At 37.6% G+C, this 15,802-nt stretch overlaps 1 pseudogene; it reads left to right on the top strand.

The window, feature by feature from the left end:
* The first annotated feature begins 467 nt into the window (after window positions 1–467).
* The window catches only part of LOC135516985 (kelch-like protein 8), a 61,341-nt pseudogene continuing 46,006 nt past the window's right edge, over window positions 468–15,802 (top strand).

Here is a 15,802-nt window from a genome sequence, read left to right as displayed (position 1 = left end):
CCCTTGTTCAGGGACACTTTATTCCATTTCTGTTCGTCACATGATTGGAACTTGTTCAGTTTGTCTCAGTTGTTGAATCTTGTTATGTTCATACAAAATTCAAATATTTACCAATGTTAAGTTTCCTATGCACCCCTATTGGCCACTGAAAGGGATATCAACCAGATTCCTTTTTCTACGTATTCCCTAAAGTGTCTACAGCATTTTGACGTAGTTTCACGCCTTTATGTTGAAGAATGAGCGTAAACGACAACATTGCGTAAGTGGCCAGCTGAGGGCTCTATTTAATCTAATAACAATTAAACAGATAATGATTCGATAAATAGCATTCATCACATTAATGATAGTCAAGTCACGACAGTGCTCATGGGTCCTTTAACATGTAAATGACAGATTTATTGTTTGAGAGCATTTTCTCCCATTTGTTTTGACCTCTCTTCCCTAGGTTTGGCTCCCTGTAGACGGTGATGGCCCCAGGTGATATGGTGCCGGAACATGCCAAGCAGCATAAGCTCAAGCAGGAGAAGGAGAAGCTTCAGAGCACCACCAGGCCTGATGGAGACTCTGAGCCAGATGGATTTTTGGTCTTTGAGGCCCACGAGGCATGGAAGGACTTCCACAACTCTTTGCGCCAGTTCTACGAAGTGGGGGAGCTCTGTGATGTTACATTGAAGGCAGGCAAAGTATGGCCCTGTTGTCACAATACTCTTCATACTCAGTTAGCCATATCATGGTAGGAAAAGTAAGTAAACATGAAACTGAAGTGTCACGTGTGACGACAAAGCCTTTTCATGTCTGTTTTTGTGAAGTTTAATGGAGACCAGTTAGGCCTATTGAATCGAATTAGTTTGAATCGTTGAATAGTTGGTGAAAGCCCTCGTCTCTTTTATTTAAAAAAAAGGCTCAATTGAATGAGATGTCAAAGGCCAAACAGGACCTGATAGAGATCAAGGACTTTGACGGAGATGCCATCCACGACCTGGTGCATTTTGCCTACTCCTCCTGCCTGACCCTGACAGTGGACAACGTGCAGCCTCTTCTCTATGCAGCCTGTATTCTGCAGGTGGAGCTGGTTGCCAGGGCCTACTGTGATTACATGAAGGCACACTTCCAGCCCTCCAACTGTCTGGCTGTCCGCACCTTTGCCGAGAGCCACAACTGCATCGACCTGATGGACATGGCGGACCGTTATGCTTGCGAGCACTTCTGGGAGGTGGTGAACTGTGAGGACTTCCTGTGCGTGTCGCCTCAGCACCTGAGAACCCTGCTGTCCTCCAGCGAACTGAACATCCACTCTGAGACACAGGTTTACAATGCTGCTGTCAAGTGGCTGAAGGCCAACTCCCAGCACCATGAGGCCTGGCTGGACCAGATCATGACTCAGGTCCGATAGTAATCGCACACATCTGTCTTTGCATTTTAATGAATTCTCAGATGTAGATATGCTTGTTGGTGCTTATGTATTTCTGTGTCTAACTTGACTTTGTTGTCTGTTTATGGAGTTTTTGCATTACCACTACTCCTGTGTGTGGTGTTTGAATCTGTGCTGTGTTACCCGGCTGCCCTGCAGGTGCTTCTGTGTTTTATGTCCGAGTGTATGTTAACTCTGTGGTATATATGTGTGTCCTGTAGGTGCGCCTCCCCCTGCTCTCAGAAGACTTCCTGACAGGCACGGTGGCCAAGGAGGAGATGATCAAAAGAAATCTGAGCTGCCGGGAGTTCCTGGCCTCATCCAGCAGATATCACCTGCACCTCAGCAACAAGATGGTGCCTGACTTTGAGTACTCAGTCCGCACCACACCTAGGAAACAGACTGCAGGTAACAGACTGGTTGCCTGTCCAACTATTAAGCAATCAGCTACGTAATAGGGTTGAGCTTGTACAATGCAGAACAATGATCAAGAAAAAGCTGGAATTCCTGCAATTCTTCATGTCACTTGTATTTATTACGAGCCTGACAAATAACAAAACCTTCGGTCTTTTGATTCCTCTGAGTGTATATTTATATGTTGAGCTGGCGTTGCAGTGTTGTTTTTTTCACTGGTCCTGCTCTGACCTTTGCCCCCCAACTCTCCTCAGGTGTATTGTTCTGTGTTGGTGGCCGGGGAGGTTCTGGTGACCCGTTCCGCAGCATTGAGTGTTACTCCATCAGCAAGAACAGTTGGTTCTTCGGGCCTGAGATGAACAGCAGGAGATGCCATGTTGGAGTAATTTCTGTAGGAGGTGAGAGATGGAGGGATGAGAAAGGTGAAAGGAGAGATGGTGAATAGATGGATATAGGACTCTAGTGGCCAAAAGCATGGGTAGCGCCATTGAGGACTTTCATAATTTTGAAGGAGTCAACAGGGTGGGACTTCCAATGGGTTAAGGAAGGATCAAATTACTCCAAATGGGTCATCAAGAGGGATCAGCCAATAAATTACACTTGTGAAGAAGAAAATTGGAGATGGCCTCAATGGCATTGTCCATGCTCTGACGCCTTAATTAGACGGATACAGTGATGCGATGTCTATGGTGTTGGGAGAACATGGATGCAGCGACTCACCGATAAACAATTGAACTGGGGTGTGTAAGTTGTGTCCGATGTGTAAGATGCAAGTGCATCAGTATGCGGGAGCCAAAACCGATCCAAATGACAACCGATTACAACGTTACGAATTGCTAGTTCACTAATGTTTTTTTACTCATTCTTTTTTTCTGCCTTATTCCAAAAATACTTATTTTTGAATTGAAGTGTCCTCCTTCAGCTTATTGAACTTTTATGCATGTAACTGTGTATGACATTGATCTACAAGTCAGATAACAACATTTTGCACAGTGTGGGAGAGGTAGGCCTACCCTATCCCTTTTTCAAATATTCGTAGGCTATGTCTGCGCGGCACCTTTAGCATTCAGATGTTTGTAAAATGGCTTTTGCAATATTAAATCATGGGCTTTATTAATTGAGGGATAATCCATGTAATTTGCGGAGTCATTGTTACCAATCTGCTGTGTTGGCTTCCGGAGTAGACACACCTCACATCTTGCTGATTGTACATCTAGCTGCTGATTGGGGCTTTTTGACTGCTAGATTCTCCATATGAAATGTTTTTGGTAGTTCTCCTTTAAACAGTCATTTTTACATGAACAGGGTAAAGGTGTAATTTCATAACAAGGACAGCAATCAATTTTGCAAGCCGTACTGGTCGGAACCGGAAAAGACAGCAGCTCTCTTCTGTAAAGTTCCAAATGGTCAAAACCATTTGCTTTTGAGACAGAGGTGAAATCTGAAGCTGTTATAAAAATTGTTATTTAACAGTCAAAAGTTTGGACACACTTACTCCATTCAGTTTTTCTTTACTGTTTTCTACATTGTAGAATAATTGTGAAGACAAACTAAGAAATTACATATATGGGAGTCATGTAGTAACCAAAAAAGTGTTAAACAAATCAAAATATATTTGAGATTCTTCAAAGTAGCCACCCTTTGCCCTGATGACAGCTTTGCAAACAATTGGCATTCTCTCAACCAGCTTCATGAGGTAGTCACCTGGAATGCATTTCAAATAACAGGTGTGCCTTGTTAAAAGTACATTTGTGGAATTTCTTTCTTTCTTAATGAGTACACACTTTTTCATTTCCCCGCTGTATCAGAGCAACAAAAAAAACATATCAGTATGGCTCTGGTCATAATTTCTCAAGGTAAGTGTTGACATATTACTAGGTCAAAAATGTTTTATCTGCTACATGACAAGTTAATCAGTGGGTGATGAGGATTTCAGATAAAAAGTGGGGGGATGAAAACAACTTTGACCATCTACCACTATAAGATGGGAGTCTACACTATTGCATCATACATGCAGGCGCAGCATATGTTTTACTATTGTTACAGGCTTTGGTTTTTCAACTATGTTTTGAGGTTGAGGACTTTAGCACGTATGGCTCGTTATCACTTAGGGCGCACCGATTGGCATGACCTCGTTAGTCATTATGTGGTTGCATCTTTGAAACCTATTCTTGCTTTTGACAAACCTTTCAGCAGGGTTCTGGTGGATTGCGTTGGTCCTTTGCCCAAAGCCAAGACGGGTGGTAACCAGTTTCTCTTAACCATTATGTGTGCTGCCACTTGTTTCCCTGAGGCCATTCCACTGAGGAAAATCACGACTCCCAGTATCGTTAAGGCCCTGGTGAAATTATTTTCAACGTTTGGACTTTGTACTCAACTTTGTACTCTTTGCAGCGTAGGAAGTTGTTCAAGGATCTCTTGGTTTTAGTCCGAATTGACTTGTGTTTGGACATCATGTCAGACATTCAGCACGCTTTTATAGGAAAGGACATTCAACATTTACAGCACTTACACAAGTGACTGATGATTGGCTGAGAGAAATTGATGATTAAAAGATTGTGGGAGCTGTTTTGTTAGACTTCAGTGTGGCTTTTGATATTATCGAGAGTCTGCTGATGGAAAAACGTATGTGTTACGGGTTTAGACCCCCTGCTTTATTGTGTATAAAGAGCTACTTGTCTAACAGAATACAGAGGGTGTTCTTTAATGGATGCCTCAAACATAATCCAGGTAGAATCAGGAATTCCCCAGGGCAGCTGTCTAGGCCCCTTACGTTTTTCAATCTTTACCAATGACATGCCACTGGCTTTGAGTATAAAGCCAATGTCGTGACTTTACTTTTATTAATCCAATGACTGTTATTTATCGAATCAGCAAACTATTTTTAACCTTTTTGGGATAGGGTACAGCATTTTCACTTTTGGATGAATAGCATGCCCAGAGTGAACTGCCTCCTACTCTGTCCCAGATGCTAATACATGCATATTATTAGTATTGGATAGAAAACACTGAAGTTTCTGAAACTGTTTGAATGATATCTGTGAGTATAACAGAACTCATATGGCAGGCGAAAACCTGAGAAAACTCCAACCAGGAAGTGGGACATCTGAGGTTTGTAGTATTTCAAAGCTTGGCCTACTGAATACACAGTGTCTATGGAGTCAAGTTGCACTTCCTACGGCTTCCACTAGATGTCAACCGTCTTTAGAAACTTGAATGAGGATTCTACTATGAAGGAGGGGCTCATGAGATCTCTGAGTCAGTGGTCGTGCAGAGTGCCTTGGTCTCATGATGTGCGCTCCCGACAGAGTTACCTCTCGTTCCAGTGCTTTTCTTCAGACATAGGAATTCTCCGGTTGGAACATTATTGATGTTTTATGTTAAAAACATCGTAACGATTGATTCCATACATTGTTTGACATCTTTCTAAAGCACTGTAACAGAACTTTTTGAGTTTTTGTCTGGACGAAGTCCTCATCCTCATGAAGATGAATTAGTGGGCTGAACACGCTAACAACAAGTGGCTATTTGGACATAAATGATGGACTTTATGGAACAAATCAGTCATTTATTGTCGAACAGGGATTCCTGGGAGTGCCTTCAGATGAAGATCATCAAAGGTAAGTGAATATTTATGGTGTTATTTCTAACTTCTGTTGACAACAAAATGGCGGATATTTCTCTGGCTGTTTTGGGCTCTGAGCGCCGTTCTCAGATTATGCTTTTTCCGTAATTGAAAAAAAAAATCTGACACTGCGGTTGTATTAAGGAGAAGTCTATCTTTAATTCTGTGAATAACAGTTGTATCTTCTATCAATGTTTATTATGAGTATTTCTGCAAAATCACTGGATGTTTTGGAATCAAAACATTACTGCACGTAAGGCGCCAATGTAAACCTGAGATTTTTGGATATAAATATGCACATTATCGAATAAAACATACATGTATTGTGTAACATGATGTCCTATGAGTGTCATCTGATGAAGATCATCAAAGGTTAGTAATTCATTTTATCTATTTCTGCTTTTTGGCAGGAAAAATTGCTGTTTTTTTTGACTTGGCTATGACCTAACATAGGGAACATTTTGACATTCGCCATATGGTTAGTGAGAAAGTCCATATTGCAAATGTACGGCCCCTTACTAGACGTCCGAAAACATTTGTAAAATTTGGGGACGGCGTCGGGCCGAGCGGCAGGGCATTCGGACATTCGGTTTTCATTTTATAAAATAATCACATTTTGGTCATTTTTCCGCTATCCCGGAAAATCCCACAAGAGGGCATAAGCAATCATATTGCAATTTGACAAAACATCACAAATCACGACGGGGCCTTATCTCGAAAACTGAAAATATTTCGAAGCCGAAACTTGGTGAGCGTAGGTTTGGCATAATGGGCAGTTGGCCCCGAACAAAATGGCATCTAGGCCTCAACGGTTTTTGAGTTATGGCCATTTTTCTGGGATTAAAGGTCCAAAATGAAAATAGAGAAATGATTTTTTCACCTCACGTCAAAGTCAAGGAGCCTCCGGTGTCAATAAAAAAAAATCTGCCATTTATCTCTCGTCATTTAAGAGAAATCATACAATGACAGATTGGTGATGTTCAAAGATAGGTGTTTTTTTTTCAACAGTTACAGATCCAGTTACAGGGTGTTCATACGAATATTTTTAAAGTGTGCTGCGGAGCTCCGCGAGATTTCTGTGATTTTCTATGATTTTCTGAAAAAACAAACACTCACTAAACCCTCCGTAAATAACTCAGTTCTTAACGTAAAGACTTCAAACTCAGGATTCTGTAAAGGCATAGCCCAATGAGGATATGAGTTCATTTATAGCTTCCTGTGCCAACAGGAAGTGCCTTAAATGGTGTCATAGTGGCTGTTTCCAAGGGTTAAAAAGGTCAGATCTTTTCAAAACTTCATATGTGTGATTAGGCAACCCTCCTGAACTGTAAAATCAGTCATTTCTCCCAACAGATATCAAAGAAAAGCTCTCTCACACACACACAGCAAGGATGGAGTGACAAAGTGCGGTGCTTAAAGACACAGAGAGCAGGCAATGGCATTACCATAATCCCAAGGCCGTGCCGAGTTCAACGAGATATCCCGCTTGACCGTAGCTCGCTCGGTCTAAGCACAGCGACCATTAGAAAAGTAGGCCCAAAATGAAGCCTGCACCACAATGTCATTTGCTTTTGGGTGACAGTGAGAGAACCGGTAGGGTGAGAAACACAATTCGACCTCTGGAACGTTCCTAAGGTCCTCCCGATCCGTGCAAGCCTAACCTTGACCGTGTGGCATTAACCCTTCACAGTTAAAATATGGTGTTTACATCAAACAGTTTGCATTGACTTCTCTCCCCAGAGGAATACATTGCCTGCACCCCTAAATTCAAACTGAAGCCTATATGGGTTATGAATGCCGTATGAACCTGTCTTCGGTACCAGTCCATCAGGCCACTATAAGGTCTATATGTGTTGATTCTAAGCTTCCTGGACCAACCGGAAGTGCTTACAATCACCCTAAAAGTGTATATCCATACCCTGCAATTTGATAGACATAGTGCATTGAACCCTGTGTAAATCAGTCAATTCTCAACGTAAAGACTTAAAACTCAGGATTCTGTAAAAGCATACCCCAATGAGGATATGTGTTGACTTATAGCTTCCTGTGCCAACCGGAAGTTCCATAATTGGTGTCTCAGGGGCTGTTTGGAAGGGTTAAAAAAATCAGATCTGTCCAAAACTTCATATGTGTGATTAGGCAACCCCCATGAACTGTAAATCAGTCATTTTTCCCATAAAAATTCAAAGGAAAACTAAATCACACAGATACACAACTTGGATGGAGGGCCGTATTGGGGTGAGGAGACAGACAGTGCCTCCAATAGTTAGCTTTGTTCGAGCTAAAAAAGAACCGTCAGACCTAGAGTTCCGAAACGTTAGAAACCTGTTCTAGACCTCAGGTCGATAGTGCGTGGTGACTTAGGTGGCTCTATAAGGTTCTCGGACCGAGAAACAGCCTCGTACATTTGCAATGACTTCAATTCATTTTGACCATTACGAAAATGGCGACATTTAGAAAAGTCTCAGAGACACAAGACTAGGTGCATTGAAAACGACTCGGCCCATAGACACGGACCCCAACGTTTCTGTCCGATAGCTCATTCATGGACCCCATAGCAAGGCATGGAAAAAAGTGGATTTTCAGCACCAATTAGGGTTTTACTCGGGCACCGAAGGACCTATCGAGCCGAAACTCGGGATTCGGGGTTGCCTCACATAGGACTACACATACTGTCCGAACTGGACCCGTAGCTAGAACGTAACTATGTGTTTTACGTTTTTATTATGTTTTAAACTAAAGGCGCTGTGAATTATGGGCCTGCTCTGACATATGTGATAGTTGGCTTCTAAATGAGTTGGAAAAAGTGGGTTTGGTGTCAATTGGTATCAGTTTGGTGTCAGAATGACATCTAATTGACTGATGGACACTGACTTGCTCGTTGACTTTTGTGCATTTGCAATATGCTTAAACGGAGAGGGACCATCACCAAAATGGCATTCTGAAATCAACACAAAAAATGGCATCACCATAGTGTCCAGACTGTGCCGAGTTCAACGAGACGCCCCGCTTGACCGTAGCTCGCTCGGTCTGAGCGCAGCGACCATGAGAAAAGTAGGCCCAAAATGAAGCCTGCACCACAACGTCATTTGCTCTTGGGTGACAGCGGCGGAACCGTTAGGTTTAGAAGGACAATTCAAACACAGGAATGTTCCTAAGGTCCTCCCGATCTGTGCAAGCCTAACCTTGACCATGTGGCATTAAGCATTAACCCTTAACAGTTAAAAGAAGGTGTTGACTTCAAACAGTTTGCATTGACTTCTCTCCCCATAGGAATACATTGCCTGCACCTCTAAATTCAACCTGAAGCCTATGTGGGTTATGAATGCCTTATGAACCTGTCTTCTATGACAGTCCATCAGACCACTATGAGGTCTACCTGTGTCGATTCTAAGCTTCCTGGAGCAACCGGAAGTGGTTCAAATCGCCCTAAAAGTGTATACCGATACCCAGCCTGCAGTTTGATAGACATAGTGCATTCAACCCTGTGTAAATCAGTCAGTTTTTATGGTAAAGACTTAAAACTCAGGATTCTGTAATAGAATACCCCAATGAGGATGTGTGTTGAGTTATAGCTTCCTGTGCCAACCGGAAGTGCCATAATTGGTGTCTCAGGGGCTGTTTCGAGGGGTTAAAAAAATCTGATCTTTCCAAAACTTCATATATGTGATTAGGCAACCCCCATGAACTGTAAATCAGTCATTTTTCCCATAAAATTTGAAAGGAAAACTAAATCACACACACACACAGCTTGGAAGTAGGGACCCATTGGGGTGCGTAGAGACATACACTCCCTGCATTAGTTAACCTTGTTGGAACTTTTAAAGAACCGTCAGACCTAGAGTTCCTGAAACTTTAGAATCCTGTTCTAGACCTCAGGTTGATAGTGCGTGGTGAGTTACGTCGCTCTAGAAGGTTCTCGGACCGAGAAACAGCCTCGTACATTTGCAAAGACTTCAATTCATTTTTGCATCACGAAAATGTCGACATTTAGAAATGTCCCAGAGTCACAAGACTAGGTGCATTGTGACCGTATCGGCCCATAGAGACAGAACCCAACGTTTCTGTCCGATAGCTCATTCAAGGACCCCATAGCAAGGCATGGAAAAAAGTGGATTTTCAGCACCAATTAGGGTTTTGCTTGGACACCAAATGACCTATCGAGCCAAAACTTGGGATTCGGGGTCGCCTCAGCTAGGCCTACACATAACACAAGAAATGGACCCGCAGCTAGAATGTAACTACGTGTTTTATGTTTTTTTTTATGGTTTGAACCGAAGGCGTTGTGAATTTTGGGCCAGCTCTGAAGTATGTGATAGTTGGCTACTAAACGAGAATCACTGCCCAGTCATCCCGAGTTCATCGGGCCAGTCAATTTCGCATTCCTGCACGATTTTTATAGCATGACAAATTTGTGATGGTGAATGCCCATTGAACCATATTGCAAATGCACAGTGACTTTGCAAAAGTGAGAATACATAAACAAATGGACATAATGAAATCAACACAACTATCACTGCCCAGCCATGCCGAGTTCATCGTGCCAGTCAATTTTGCATTCCTGCACGATTTTTATAGCATGACAAATTCGTGATGGTGAATGCCCATTGAACCATATTGCAAATGCACAGTGACTTTGCAAAAGTGAGAAAACATAAACAAATGGACATAATGAAATCAACACAACTATCACTGCCAGGCCATCCTGTGTTCATCAGGCCAGTCAATTTTGCATTTCTGCATGATTTTTGAGCATGACAAATTTGTGATGGTAAATGCCCATTGAAACATATTGCAATATGATTCAATAGTGAAAAAAACATCACCAAATGGACATGATGAAATCAACACCACGAGTGATGGAAAGGAACAACAATCACTGCCCGGCCAACCCGAGTTCATCAGGCCAGTCAATTTTGCATTTCTGCAGGATTTTTGAGCATGTCAAATTTCTTATGACACTTGGCCCCCACAAAACATATGCCTTATGCACAAGTAAAAAAAAAATTATGATAATAAAATATGACTAAAGTATGTTAATACAGTTCTTATACATGTGTAATTGACACAAAATTCGAAAGAATTTCGAAAAACGGTCCAGAAAGCACTTTTTAAGGGTGTGTGAAGATTTTTATGAAATTTTACTATTTGACTTTTGACTTTTGACTTCCTATGAAATCATATTCCAAATGGAGAAAACATATGCCTAATGCACAAGTAAAAAAACAAAACAATTATGATAATAAAATATGACTAAAGTATGTTGATACAGTTCTTATACGTGTGTAATTGACACAAAATTCGAAAGAATTTCGAAAAACGGTCCAGAAAGCACTTTTTAAGGGTGTGTGAAGTTTTTATGAAATTTTGCTATTTGACATTTGACTTTTGACTTCCTATGAAATCATATTCCAAATGGAGAAAACATTTGCCTAATGCACAAGTAGAAAAAAAAAAACAATTATGATAATAAAATATGACTAAAGTATGTTGATACAGTTCTTATACGTGTGTAATTGACACAAAATTCGAAAGAATTTCGAAAAACGGTCCAGAAAGCACTTTTTAAGGGTGTGTGAAGTTTTTTATGAAATTTTGCTATTTGACTTTTGACTTTTGACTTCCTATGAAATCATATTCCAAATGGAGAAAACATATGCCTAATGCACAAGTAGAAAAAAAAACAATTATGATAATAAAATATGACTAAAGTATGTTGATACAGTTCTTATACGTGTGTAATTGACACAAAATTCGAAAGAATTTCGAAAAACGGTCCAGAAAGCACTTTTTAAGGGTGTGTGAAGTTTTTTATGAAATTTTGCTATTTGACTTTTGACTTCCTATGAAATCATATTCCAAATGGAGAAAGCATATGCCTAATGCACAAGTAAAAAAAAAAACAATTATGATAATAAAATATGACTAAAGTATGTTGATACAGTTCTTATACGTGTGTAATTGACACAAAATTCGAAAGAATTTCGAAAAACGGTCCAGAAAGCACTTTTTAAGGGTGTGTGAAGTTTTTATGAAATTTTGCTATTTGACTTTTGACTTTTGACTTCCTATGAAATCATATTCCAAATGGAGAAAACATATGCCTAATGCACAAGTAGAAAAAAAAACAATTATGATAATAAAATATGACTAAAGTATGTTGATACAGTTCTTATACGTGTGTAATTGACACAAAATTCGAAAGAATTTCGAAAAACGGTCCAGAAAGCACTTTTTAAGGGTGTGTGAAGATTTTTATAAAATTTTACTATTTGACTTTTGACTTTTGACTTCCTATGAAATCATATTCCAAATGGAGAAAACATATGCCTAATGCACAAGTAAAAAAACAAAACAATTATGATAATAAAATATGACTAAAGTATGTTGATACAGTTCTTATACGTGTGTAATTGACACAAAATTCGAAAGAATTTCGAAAAACGGTCCAGAAAGCACTTTTTAAGGGTGTGTGAAGTTTTTTATGAAATTTTGCTATTTGACTTTTGACTTTTGACTTCCTATGAAATCATATTCCAAATGGAGAAAACATATGCCTAATGCACAAGTAAAAAAACAAAACAATTATGATAATAAAATATGACTAAAGTATGTTGATACAGTTCTTATACGTGTGTAATTGACACAAAATTCGAAAGAATTTCGAAAAACGGTCCAGAAAGCACTTTTTAAGGGTGTGTGAAGTTTTTTATGAAATTTTGCTATTTGACTTTTGACTTTTGACTTCCTATGAAATCATATTCCAAATGGAGAAAACATATGCCTAATGCACAAGTAGAAAAAAACAAAACAATTATGATAATAAAATATGACTAAAGTATGTTGATACAGTTCTTATACGTGTGTAATTGACACAAAATTCGAAAGAATTTCGAAAAACGGTCCAGAAAGCACTTTTTAAGGGTGTGTGAAGTTTTTTATGAAATTTTGCTATTTGACTTTTGACTTTTGACTTCCTATGAAATCATATTCCAAATGGAGAAAACATATGCCTAATGCACAAGTAGAAAAAAAAAAACAATTATGATAATAAAATATGACTAAAGTATGTTGATACAGTTCTTATACGTGTGTAATTGACACAAAATTCGAAAGAATTTCGAAAAACGGTCCAGAAAGCACTTTTTAAGGGTGTGTGAAGTTTTTTATGAAATTTTGCTATTTGACTTTTGACTTTTGACTTCCTATGAAATCATATTCCAAATGGAGAAAACATATGCCTAATGCACAAGTAGAAAAAAACAAAACAATTATGATAATAAAATATGACTAAAGTATGTTGATACAGTTCTTATACGTGTGTAATTGACACAAAATTCGAAAGAATTTCGAAAAACGGTCCAGAAAGCACTTTTTAAGGGTGTGTGAAGTTTTTATGAAATTTTGCTATTTGACTTTTGACTTTTGACTTCCTATGAAATCATATTCCAAATGGAGAAAACATATGCCTAATGCACAAGTAGAAAAAAAAAAACAATTATGATAATAAAATATGACTAAAGTATGTTGATACAGTTCTTATACGTGTGTAATTGACACAAAATTCGAAAGAATTTCGAAAAACGGTCCAGAAAGCACTTTTAAGGGTGTGTGAAGTTTTTATGAAATTTTGCTATTTGACTTTTGACTTTTGACTTCCTATGAAATCATATTCCAAATGGAGAAAACATATGCCTAATGCACAAGTAAAAAAACAAAACAATTATGATAATAAAATATGACTAAAGTATGTTGATACAGTTCTTATACGTGTGTAATTGACACAAAATTCGAAAGAATTTCGAAAAACGGTCCAGAAAGCACTTTTTAAGGGTGTGTGAAGTTTTTTATGAAATTTTGCTATTTGACTTTTGACTTTTGACTTCCTATGAAATCATATTCCAAATGGAGAAAACATATGCCTAATGCACAAGTAGAAAAAAAAAAAACAATTATGATAATAAAATATGACTAAAGTATGTTGATACAGTTCTTATACGTGTGTAATTGACACAAAATTCGAAAGAATTTCGAAAAACGGTCCAGAAAGCACTTTTTAAGGGTGTGTGAAGTTTTTATGAAATTTTGCTATTTGACATTTGACTTTTGACTTCCTATGAAATCATATTCCAAATGGAGAAAACATATGCCTAATGCACAAGTAGAAAAAAAAAAACAATTATGATAATAAAATATGACTAAAGTATGTTGATACAGTTCTTATACGTGTGTAATTGACACAAAATTCGAAAGAATTTCGAAAAACGGTCCAGAAAGCACTTTTTAAGGGTGTGTGAAGTTTTTTATGAAATTTTGCTATTTGACTTTTGACTTTTGACTTCCTATGAAATCATATTCCAAATGGAGAAAACATATGCCTAATGCACAAGTAGAAAAAAAAAAACAATTATGATAATAAAATATGACTAAAGTATGTTGATACAGTTCTTATACGTGTGTAATTGACACAAAATTCGAAAGAATTTCGAAAAACGGTCCAGAAAGCACTTTTTAAGGGTGTGTGAAGTTTTTTATGAAATTTTGCTATTTGACTTTTGACTTTTGACTTCCTATGAAATCATATTCCAAATGGAGAAAACATATGCCTAATGCACAAGTAGAAAAAACAAAACAATTATGATAATAAAATATGACTAAAGTATGTTGATACAGTTCTTATACGTGTGTAATTGACACAAAATTGAAAGAATTTCGAAAAACGGTCCAGAAAGCACTTTTTAAGGGTGTGTGAAGTTTTTATGAAATTTTGCTATTTGACTTTTGACTTTTGACTTCCTATGAAATCATATTCCAAATGGAGAAAACATATGCCTAATGCACAAGTAGAAAAAAAAAAACAATTATGATAATAAAATATGACTAAAGTATGTTGATACAGTTCTTATACGTGTGTAATTGACACAAAATTCGAAAGAATTTCGAAAAACGGTCCAGAAAGCACTTTTAAGGGTGTGTGAAGTTTTTTATGAAATTTTGCTATTTGACTTTTGACTTTTGACTTCCTATGAAATCATATTCCAAATGGAGAAAACATATGCCTAATGCACAAGTAAAAAAAAAAACAATTATGATAATAAAATATGACTAAAGTATGTTGATACAGTTCTTATACGTGTGTAATTGACACAAAATTCGAAAGAATTTCGAAAAACGGTCCAGAAAGCACTTTTTAAGGGTGTGTGAAGTTTTTATGAAATTTTGCTATTTGACTTTTGACTTTTGACTTCCTATGAAATCATATTCCAAATGGAGAAAACATATGCCTAATGCACAAGTAGAAAAAAAAAACAATTATGATAATAAAATATGACTAAAGTATGTTGATACAGTTCTTATACGTGTGTAATTGACACAAAATTCGAAAGAATTTCGAAAAACGGTCCAGAAAGCACTTTTTAAGGGTGTGTGAAGTTTTTTATGAAATTTTGCTATTTGACTTTTGACTTTTGACTTCCTATGAAATCATATTCCAAATGGAGAAAACATATGCCTAATGCACAAGTAAAAAAAAAAACAATTATGATAATAAAATATGACTAAAGTATGTTGATACAGTTCTTATACGTGTGTAATTGACACAAAATTCGAAAGAATTTCGAAAAACGGTCCAGAAAGCACTTTTTAAGGGTGTGTGAAGTTTTTATGAAATTTTGCTATTTGACATTTGACTTTTGACTTCCTATGAAATCATATTCCAAATGGAGAAAACATATGCCTAATGCACAAGTAAAAAAAAAAAACAATTATGATAATAAAATATGACTAAAGTATGTTGATACAGTTCTTATACGTGTGTAATTGACACAAAATTCGAAAGAATTTCGAAAAACGGTCCAGAAAGCACTTTTTAAGGGTGTGTGAAGTTTTTTATGAAATTTTGCTATTTGACTTTTGACTTTTGACTTCCTATGAAATCATATTCCAAATGGAGAAAACATATGCCTAATGCACAAGTAGAAAAAAAAAAAACAATTATGATAATAAAATATGACTAAAGTATGTTGATACAGTTCTTATACGTGTGTAATTGACACAAAATTCGAAAGAATTTCGAAAAACGGTCCAGAAAGCACTTTTTAAGGGTGTGTGAAGTTTTTTATGAAATTTTGCTATTTGACTTTTGACTTTTGACTTCCTATGAAATCATATTCCAAATGGAGAAAACATATGCCTAATGCACAAGTAGAAAAAAAAAACAATTATGATAATAAAATATGACTAAAGTATGTTGATACAGTTCTTATACGTGTGTAATTGACACAAAATTCGAAAGAATTTCGAAAAACGGTCCAGAAAGCACTTTTTAAGGGTGTGTGAAGTTTTTTATGAAA

Source organism: Oncorhynchus masou, chromosome 28 (assembly GCF_036934945.1).
Source record: "Oncorhynchus masou masou isolate Uvic2021 chromosome 28, UVic_Omas_1.1, whole genome shotgun sequence".
NCBI lineage: Eukaryota > Metazoa > Chordata > Actinopteri > Salmoniformes > Salmonidae > Oncorhynchus > Oncorhynchus masou.
The sequence above is the reverse complement of the archived record's forward strand: the minus strand, read 5'-3'. Positions and strand labels throughout refer to the sequence as shown.